Genomic DNA, 10795 nt, shown 5'->3' on the forward strand with positions numbered 1-10795 from the left:
ATTAAATGCACTCTCGTCTCGCCTGCTGTGCTCTCTCTCGCTAATAAATTGTTAGCAAGCCTAAAGTAACCTGAAATTCGTATTTTAATTTAGCAATTACTAATAAAAAAGCATATTAGTTCAACATTGGTGACACCGACGTGATTTGTGCATAAATAATACTAAGTGCAAATCATATAAGTCTATTTATTGACTTTTTTCATTCTTGCGGCTGCGGTGCATTGGCGGAGAAACAATCATAAGGGCCTAAATGCAGTGAGCGCTATAAATATATAAGGCGCAAAATCAGCTTTACATAGAAGCGTACATAGCCAAGTAACGGGCTGTTATTCCCTCGTTTGCTTTGCGCTCTTCCCGCTGGAGCCGAATTTCTTTCTTTTGGAGATGTTACCGCTGATGCAAACAGGGCAATATTTTTAAAACGCAAGGCAACGGCTTTTTTTTAATAGAGTGGAGAGCTTTGTATTTCCCTATCAAGTGCGGCGTTAACTTCATGCGACGAATCCGGTCTTCATGTGAGGTTGGAGTTGATTGATGAGCTTCAAGAGTCATTTGAAAAGGTGCTCGGTGAGCTGGAAGAATTGGATTTCGAGGAAATTGAAAGTGATTTAAGTAAGAAATTTGATGACATTCTCGTAATTCTGAAGTCATCGGTTCGATCCGAAATTTCAAAGCGCGCCTCACAGCTTCTTTCGCACTGAACTTTTGCTGACGGCATCACTCCGGGAGTTTTCGGCCCCCAGCAGCGTCAGCCTCGACATAGGGCAGCATTGCTGCCCCCACTGGAGCTTCCAAAATTCGCTGGAGGTTATGCAAATTGGTCTGACTTTTTTTCTATGTTTACCACGATCAAAGATAGTCATCCGGACCTCACAAACGTAGAAAAGCTGCATCGTCTACGATCGTGCCTGAGGGACGCAGCGTTGGAAACTATTCGCTCATTGGAAATTTCGGATGGCAACTACGCAATTGCTTTAGATTTGCTGAAAAACAGATTTGATAATCGACGTTTGGTTTTTCAGGCACACATTACTGAGATCCTGGGACTTAAGGCGGTGCAGAGTGGTTCCGTCTCGACACTTCGGGAGCTGTCCGATAAATTCAACGCTCATATTCGTGCTCTCAAAGGACTGGGCACGACGAAACAAATCGCAGGATGCATCATCGTCCAAGTCCTGTTCCAAAAGTTGGATCCGGCAAGTCAGGCAAAGTGGGAAGAGCGTTTAGGAGACCCTGCCTTCGTCAATTTAATTCCTACGTGGGAGTCAATAACATCATTTCTGGAGCAGCGATGCAGGACTTTGGAGACTATGGACTTTGCCATGGCAAACTATGCGCCGGGCAATCAGGTGGGAAGTAACAGAACACCCAATGCGCGTAGATCAGCATTTGTTGCCTCGAGTGCTAACCCTTGGATTTGTATATTCTGTAATGATACGGGGCATTCCATTTCTTGTTTTCAAAATTTTAAAATCCTGTCTCCTGCGAATAGCCTTCAAGAAGCGAAACGGCTCGGTCTTTGCATAAATTGTCTTAAGGTTGGTCATCAAGTTCGGCAATGCAACTCCAGTAGTTGTCGTGCATGCGGATCTAAGCACCACACCCTGGGGAACCACCTCACTCTGTGAAACTCACCTTCCTTTCCTTCACAAGAAGGAGCACGGCTTCAAGAAGCACTTCCCTCTGCCTCACCCTCTGCACTGCATTCCACTTCGACTGCTCTTACACAGGAGTTTAGTAACGATATTGTGCTCTTAGCAACGGCTAGCGTTTTAGTAAAAAACCGTTCCGGGGTTTTCGTTCCCTGCCGAGCTCTACTCGATAATAATAATAATAAAATCTTCAGCATCTGTAACTGGAATAGGAGATTCCAGTTTTGTGACGGACGGTCACTCGGTCAATATTACGATTCAGTCCCGAACTTCCGAATACGCAGCCAACATTACCGCGGTGATTGCTCTGAACATAACAGAGCGACAGCCTAGCTTCAACGTCGACATTGGCAGCTGGAACATACCCAAAACTATACAGTTAGCTGACCCAAGGTTTTATGCTCGCCAGCGGGTGGATCTTTTAATCGGGGCCAGCCTCTTTTTCGAGATGTTGTGCGTTGGCCAAATCAAGCTCCCACCTAAATTACCCCTAATTCAAAAGACGCGTCTTGGTTGGGTTGTTTCTGGAGGTTATGGCCTTTACAATGACTCGGCTTCAATGTCGTCTCAAGATGTACTTCTCGCTAGTAGAGAGAATAGCTTCGATCGGTTAGATGATCTTCTTCGACGATTTTAAGAAGTGGAAAGACACGTCGTTCGTTTTCCAGCTGGTGATTATTCTGTTCGGCTGTCTGCCAAGTTCAATCTAGATCTTTTGGGAGAGTCCTACCAGCAAGCTTATCGAAGATACTTGTCCCTAGAGAGAAAGTTGAATCGTCAGCCAGCTTTGAAGGCTCAATATGCAGCATTCATAAAAGAATACCTCTATCTTGGACATATGTCATCAGTTTCTGCCGCTGACATCGGGTGATGCCGATACTTCTTGCCTCAGGCTATTCTCTCAACGATGTTCTAATGGCAGGCCCTGTTATTCAGCCTAAGCTGTTCCAGATTCTTCTTCGGTTTCGTTCACACCCAGTAGCAACCACAGGAGACATTTGCAAAATGTACCGTTGTGTTAGGGTTCAGCCTGAGGACAGCCATTTGAAATGCAGTTTGTGGAGGGATTCCCCCAGGACCAATTGCGGGTGTTTAAGTTAGACACCGTTACTTATGGCACGAAGCCAACATCATTTCTGGCTGTGCGAGCTATGCATCAGTTGTCAGCAGACGAGCATACAGCGTTTCCACTTGGGACTGAGGTCATTCGTCGTGATTTTTACGTGGATGGCCGGCTAAGGAATTATTCCGTCTTAACTTCAATCGCTTGGATGGATGCCAACGCGTGGCTTACTTGCAGAAGATCTTTTGGTCCCGATGGAAGGAAGAATACCTAACGTTACTGCAGCAGCGCTCCAAGTGGCGCACCCCAAAACCTGGCCTGGTTGTCGAAGACTTAGTTCTGGTCAAGGACGAAAACTTGCCTCCCATGAAGTGGCCCCTCACCAGAGTAATCGAGCTTCTGTCCGGTGGAGATGGGGTTGCTCGAGTTGCCGTTCTGAAGACAGCATCAGGAGTGAAAAAGCGAGCAGTAAACAAGCTGTGTCTTCTTCCCCTTAAGGATGATGTTGAGTATGTCGGGTCACGCAGCCGCAGCAGCTAGTTAGCTTAATTCGATCTCTTATATTAATTGCATCGCGAAAGATAGCTCTCTCTATCTAGCTCCCTCTTTTTTTGTGTACTTGCATTCTTGGGCCCAGCATTCGGCTGGCTGTCCCTTTGTAAAAGTAGTACGAATTCTGATCTCGACATTAAATGCACTCTTGTCTCGCCTGCTGTACTCTCTCTCGCTAATAAATTGTTAGCAAGCCTAAAGCAACCTGAAATTCGTATTTTAATTTAGCAATAACTAATAAAAAAGCTTATTAGTTCAACAACATTATTTTGAAAGCTGAATTTCAGAAGGAAGGTTGTACGACGATGCACCTTATTTCTTCCAGTCGACCGGTTTCATTCACAACGATCGTTTTTTTTTATCGGGGTCGATCTATGTGTCCCATTTGTCACATTATATCGAATCAGAGGCAAAGTGCAATACAATACTTATATGGCTGTGTTCGTATGTGTTCAGTCTACTGCTTGTCCCGATAGTTTAAGAGCGACCCCATCAGCTGATCGTTCGCTCATCTGGACCTGTGTAGGGGAAAGCATAGAAAAAGGAACGAAGAAAAAAAGAAGCAACAGTCTGCACGGTCGAGCAACGCTGAGCGCACGCCGCCGATCTAACGAACTTAGCACTTTTGTCATATACTTGTAAATCTGGAATCAGAATAATTATAACGCTTTGAATTTACTCTTTTGTGTTTGTCTCCGCCTGGAAACCTCTATTACAATGACCCGTAGTGTACCCGTAGGGGACACAACTGCACATGGTGGCCCACGAGGGAAACCTGCAAAGCAAATACAGTTCTTAAAAAGTTCAATAGAATTCCGTTAAATAAATTCCATTAGATCGCGGCGGCATCAGATCGACACGCCGGCTCAACGAAGCAGTGAAACGAAGACATTGATACATAAGCGAAATAACGGCACCCCGGACTTCGCAAAGCGCCCTATTCTTTTCGCTTCCTCTTTGTGGTGTGGTTCTGGTATACAAACTGAGTGAGTTACCAAAATGTGTTCGAGTGTAGTATGTTCACATATCGAATGCACATTGTACTGAGTGTTTCGCATTAATATTATTACATACACATAGGCCAGAATATGTAAGCCACAAATACGAGTCCCAAACAGTTCTTCAAGTGCCCGGTAATATGATCGCCGTTGAGTGCACTGGGACTGGGCTGGGACTGGACAGTGCTGAGTCTGCATATTTGACATGCACGACCGCTCTGTCACCAAGTGAACATAAGACCTTCCTTCCGCCGCGGCGACTCTTCGCCTGGGTATTGTTTAAGAAACAACCACCATCCCCCTGGCCAACCACCCAAAAACTACAAGATAAACTTGATTTTTATACCCGTTACTCGTAGAGTAAAAGGGTATACTAGATTCGTCGGAAAGTATGTAACAGGCAGAAGGAAGCGTTTCCGACCTCATAAAGTATATATATTCTTGATCAGGATCACTAGCCGAGTCGATCTAGCCATGTCCGTCTGTCCGTCTGTCCGTCTGTCCGTCTGTCCGTCTGTCTGTCCGGATGAACGCTGAGATCTCGGAAACTATGAGAGCTAGGCTATTGAGATTTGGCGTACAGATTCCTAAGCTTCTTACGCAGCGCAAGTTTGTTTCAGTAGACTGCCACGCCCACTCTAACGCCCACAAACCGCCCAAAACTGTAACTCCTACAGTTTTGATGCTAGATAGAAAATTTTAACTGAAATGTATTGTTCTTATCAATACCTATCGATTGACCCAAAAAAAAGTTTGCCACGCCCACTTAAACGCCCACAAACCGCGAAAACCTGTGACGCCCACAATTTGCATGCTAGATAAAAAATTTTAACTGAAATGTATTGGTGTCGTCAATACCTATCGATTGATCCAAAAATAAATTTGCCACGCCCACTCCAACGCCCATAACGCTTAAATCTGTCTACCGCCGGTAGGTGGCGCATTTTAATCTCGCTTTGCTGCTTGCATATCTCCATTTCCCTTTGAGTAACGGATATCTGATAGTCGAGGTACTCGACTATAGCGTTCTTCCTTGTTTAAATGTAAGTCTCGAAAAAAAGCCACTAACTCCAGCTCACTCAGCCATAAAAGTTATAAATACAAAAATAACACCTCCTCTTCCGAAGCCTCTCCCCAAAAGTAAGAAAACGTGCCCGAAGGACTACCCTGAACCGCTGGAAAGCCAAATGACCCGCGGAGAAAAACCGAAAGAAAAAACATGTGCGATGACTGGCACCGGTGCCGCCTGAGCCCAGAGGCCCCGGACAGCAGCAGCAGAAACTACAAGTACGGGGGGCAAGCCAAAACCGCTACGCCGTCGATGGAGCATCAGCGTGCCAACCCCGGCGACGCCCAGCTGATGCAATATAGGGTCTGAAGAAAAGCGGATTAAAAAAAAAAACAAGGAAGAACGCTATAGTCGAGTACCTCGACTATCAGATACCCGTTACTCAAAGGGAAATGGAGATATGCAAGCAGCAAAGGGAGATTAAAATGCGCCACCTACCGGCGGTAGACAGATTTAAGCGTTATGGGCGTTAGAGTGGGCGTGGAAAATTTATTTTTGGATCAATCGATAGATATTGACGACACCAATACATTTCAGTTAAAATTTCTTATCTAGCATGCAATTTGTGGGCGTCACAGGTTTTCGCGGTTTGTGGGCGTTTTAGTGGGCGTGGCAAACTTTTTTTTAGGTCTTGGTTTTGGCGGTTTGTGCGCGTTAGAGTGGGCGTGGCAGTCTACTGAAACAAACTTGCGCTGCGTAAGAAGCTCAGGAAACTGTACGCCAAATCTCAATAGCCTAGCTCTCATAGTTTCCGAGATCTCAGCGTTCATCCGGACAGACAGACGGACAGACGGACAGACGGACAGACGGACAGACGGTCAGACGGACAGACGGACAGACGGACAGACGGACATGGCTAGATCGACTCGGCTAGTGATCCTGATCAAGAATATATATACTTTATGGGGTCGGAAACGCTTCCTTCTGCCTGTTACATACTTTCCGACGAATCTAGTATACCCTTTTACTCTACGAGTAACGGGTATAAAAATTATCAAAACAAATTTAAGTTAATGTAAAGTTTGTTATAATTCAAATTTGTAAAATTGAGCGGAACCCTTTCTGCCCAATAGCAGTATAGCCCGTAAAGCTTTACGAACAAATAGACATAAAACTTTAAAAGAGATACATATTTTTTCTCAATCAAAAAAATGCAAACCAAAAAACTTAAAAATTAAATAAAAACAAGAAAGGAAGTTAACTTCGGCAAGCCGAAGCTTGTCTACCCTTCCAGTTATATTTATTAAACTTAAAAATACAAAAATTATATTCCCAATAGTATATATGTCAGAAAACACCGAAGCTATAATTTGTTTCATATTATTTTCCCACCAATTTTCCGATCATTCCTATGGCAGCTATATGATATAGTCGACCGATTTTGTCAAATTAAATTCGAAATTCTGTACTGATTAAAAAATGTCATTTCCAAGCGTAGGAGGTTATATGTTTAAAAACACCAAAGATACAATTTTTTTAAATTTTTTTTCCGATTATTCCTAAGGGAGCTATAATATAATATATAATATATATATTGTCCGTTCCGACTGGTTCCGCCTTATATACTACCTGCAAATGATAGAAGACTTTTGGCATAGTTTCAGCCCGATAGCTTTAAAACTGAGAGACTAAACGGACGGACAGACGCACAGACGGGCATGGCTAGATCGACTCGTCTAGTGATGTTGATCAAAAATATATACACTTTATGGGGTCGGAAACGTCTCCTTCACTGCGTTGCAAACTTCTGACTGAAATCAATATACCCTCAGCAAGGGTATAAAGAAGAAAGACCTAAAAGTAAAAAATGAAATACTAATGAATAATAATAGCATAAGAAAATTCGATGAAAGTAATGAGATAAGTTATATAAACACAGTGGGATTGATCGATACGAAAACAGTGGACTCCACTGCAAACGTGATCAATAAAATAGAATCGACAAATATCGATCCCCATTTAACAAATATATTGTTATTGATAATTGTCATAATTTTGTGCGGATATATACTATATAAAGCATACCTATTGCACAATAAGTTTATAACAACAAGGGCCCTAAGCCAAGCAAACGATCTAGATAAGATCTAATTGCATACGCACAACATTATGATAATTATAATAAAAATATATTTTCAAAAACCTTGAAATAAATATATATAAATTGAAAACAAAACTTTTTCAAAATAATGGTCTAAGTAATGATGATTATAAAAATAATGATGATAAATATAAATAAAAAAAACATGATCGTAAAAGAACACAAAAAAAAGAGAACTAGACTGTTGGGGCGGGGTGGCTTGAACGTTGAAGATAGATGAAGCCCGAAGATCGAATGGTACGCAAAAAACACGGGGGCACTTGGGGGTTTTTACGCGACGTGCATAGATGTTTATTTGTACACTTTGAAATAAGAACCGCCTAAGCCTAACTTAACTTAAGCGCTCCAGAGCAGAGCGGAAGCTTAGGGAAGAGATGGAGAGGGAGAGCGGACGGCAGTGCGAGCGCGCGAGATGTAGACATCTGGATAAAGCTGCCGCTCGACACTGCCTCCTGAAATTAAACGCCCTTTTGACGTAAACATTTTAAATTTTAAGAAAGTTAAGCAACCTTGAAAAGTGCGTTGAAGTTCCCTTAAGGCTGCTCCCGACTCCTGTGCTATGGATTGCTCATTGAAAAGTGTTTTCAGGTGACTGTTCACCTGTAATCGCTTATTTTCGAAACGCTCAGTTAGGTTATTTCAGGCTGAGCAAAAGCCAGTGGGGATCTTGAAACTATGGAATGAGCTTCGCCACTTGTTTTTGAATTTAAATGGAATAATTTTTCAACGGGCGTTAGACTAGGATTGTCTATGTATATTGCCGTGAAAAGGTCCCGGAAAGTCGGCCAGCGAAGATAATCGCCAGAGAAAACCTATGTGTCGATAGGAGGGAGCCGACAGCCATAAGACGTGGAATTTTGGGACGGAGTTACTGGAGCTTGAGGTATTTGGGAGGAGCCTTTTTGGATTTGTTCCATCAGCTGCGCGGCAAATATTTCGTAAGTGGAGTACGTTTTGTAATACTTGAACTTTAGTATGGATTTTGTGTCTGCGGCGCTCTCGCCTGCAGCTATAATGCAGTCGAAGCATATGTCGTATGTTGAGGTGTTCGCGACGGATTTTATAGGCGGATAACGTTGGGGTAGGAGCACCTGGAGCGTTCACAGTGGCCTCAAAGTGAATCAGACAGTCAGCTGTGGCCATAAATCGGGTTAAAGCGGATTTTACTGATGTTCCCATGACGTTAAATAATTTAGAAATTTAATTGAGAAGTAAGGAAACGGATTGGAATCAAATTGGAATTTAGGAACCAATCAAGATTGTAAATATATACGATCACACTGTCGGGTAGGCAGAGTCAATAAATATTTATTATATCGGATGGTCGGAATTATGTAAAGAATTACGGACTTTTATATTGTATGTTTGAAAGGAACATTTATTGTGAGCTCTTGAGTTGTAATAGAGTTAAGAATTCATTGAATAAAGAAAACTCCAATGCAAAGGTTGGCTTAAATCTTATTGGGACATCAAAATCTTATTGGGACAATATATATATATATATTGATTGCAACACTTCAGAAGATCGCAGGCGGAAATCGGACGGGAGGAACGAAAAATAATCTGGAGGCCAATGAAAAAAAACTGAGTGAGTAGAGATGGAGTTATGGCTAAACGCGTGGGCGTAAAAAATAAAATAATCAAAAGAATAGCGCACGTAAAGTGGGTATTGTTTAAGAAACAACCACCATCCCCCTGGCCAACCGCCCAAAAACTACAAGATAAACTTGATTTTTTAAATTCAAGTCTCGAAAAAAAGCCACTAACTCCAGCTCACTTAGCCATAAAAGTTATAAATACAAAAATAACACCTCCTCTTCCGAAGCCTCTCCCCAAAAGTAAGAAAACGTGCCCGAAGGACTACCCTGAACCGCTGGAAAGCCAAATGACCCGCGGAGAAAAACCGAAAGAAAAAACATGTGCGATGACTGGCACCGGTGCCGCCTGAGCCCAGAGGCCCCGGACAGCAGCAGCAGAAACTACAAGTACGGGGGGCAAGCCAAAACCGCTACGCCGTCGATGGAGCATCAGCGTGCCAACCCCGGCGACGCCCAGCTGATGCAATATAGGGTCTGAAGAAAAGCGGATTAAAAAAAAAAAAAATTATCAAAACAAATTTAAGTTAATGTAAAGTTTGTTATAATTCAAATTTGTAAAATTGAGCGGAACCCTTTCTGCCCAATAGCAGTATAGCCCGTAAAGCTTTACGAACAAATAGACATAAAACTTTAAAAGAGATACATATTTTTTCTCAATCAAAAAAATGCAAACCAAAAAACTTAAAAATTAAATAAAAACAAGAAAGGAAGTTAACTTCGGCAAGCCGAAGCTTGTCTACCCTTCCAGTTATATTTATTAAACTTAAAAATACAAAAATTATATTCCCAATAGTATATATGTCAGAAAACACCGAAGCTATAATTTGTTTCATATTATTTTCCCACCAATTTTCCGATCATTCCTATGGCAGCTATATGATATAGTCGACCGATTTTGTCAAATTAAATTCGAAATTCTGTACTGATTAAAAAATGTCATTTCCAAGCGTAGGAGGTTATATGTTTAAAAACACCAAAGATACAATTTTTTTAAATTTTTTTTCCGATTATTCCTAAGGGAGCTATAATATAATATATAATATATATATTGTCCGTTCCGACTGGTTCCGCCTTATATACTACCTGCAAATGATAGAAGACTTTTGGCATAGTTTCAGCCCGATAGCTTTAAAACTGAGAGACTAAACGGACGGACAGACGCACAGACGGGCATGGCTAGATCGACTCGTCTAGTGATGTTGATCAAAAATATATACACTTTATGGGGTCGGAAACGTCTCCTTCACTGCGTTGCAAACTTCTGACTGAAATCAATATACCCTCAGCAAGGGTATAAAGAAGAAAGACCTAAAAGTAAAAAATGAAATACTAATGAATAATAATAGCATAAGAAAATTCGATGAAAGTAATGAGATAAGTTATATAAACACAGTGGGATTGATCGATACGAAAACAGTGGACTCCACTGCAAACGTGATCAATAAAATAGAATCGACAAATATCGATCCCCATTTAACAAATATATTGTTATTGATAATTGTCATAATTTTGTGCGGATATATACTATATAAAGCATACCTATTGCACAATAAGTTTATAACAACAAGGGCCCTAAGCCAAGCAAACGATCTAGATAAGATCTAATTGCATACGCACAACATTATGATAATTATAATAAAAATATATTTTCAAAAACCTTGAAATAAATATATATAAATTGAAAACAAAACTTTTTCAAAATAATGGTCTAAGTAATGATGATTATAAAAATAATGATGATAAATATAAATAAAAAAAACAT

This window comes from Drosophila suzukii, chromosome 3 (assembly GCF_043229965.1).
Source record: "Drosophila suzukii chromosome 3, CBGP_Dsuzu_IsoJpt1.0, whole genome shotgun sequence".
NCBI lineage: Eukaryota > Metazoa > Arthropoda > Insecta > Diptera > Drosophilidae > Drosophila > Drosophila suzukii.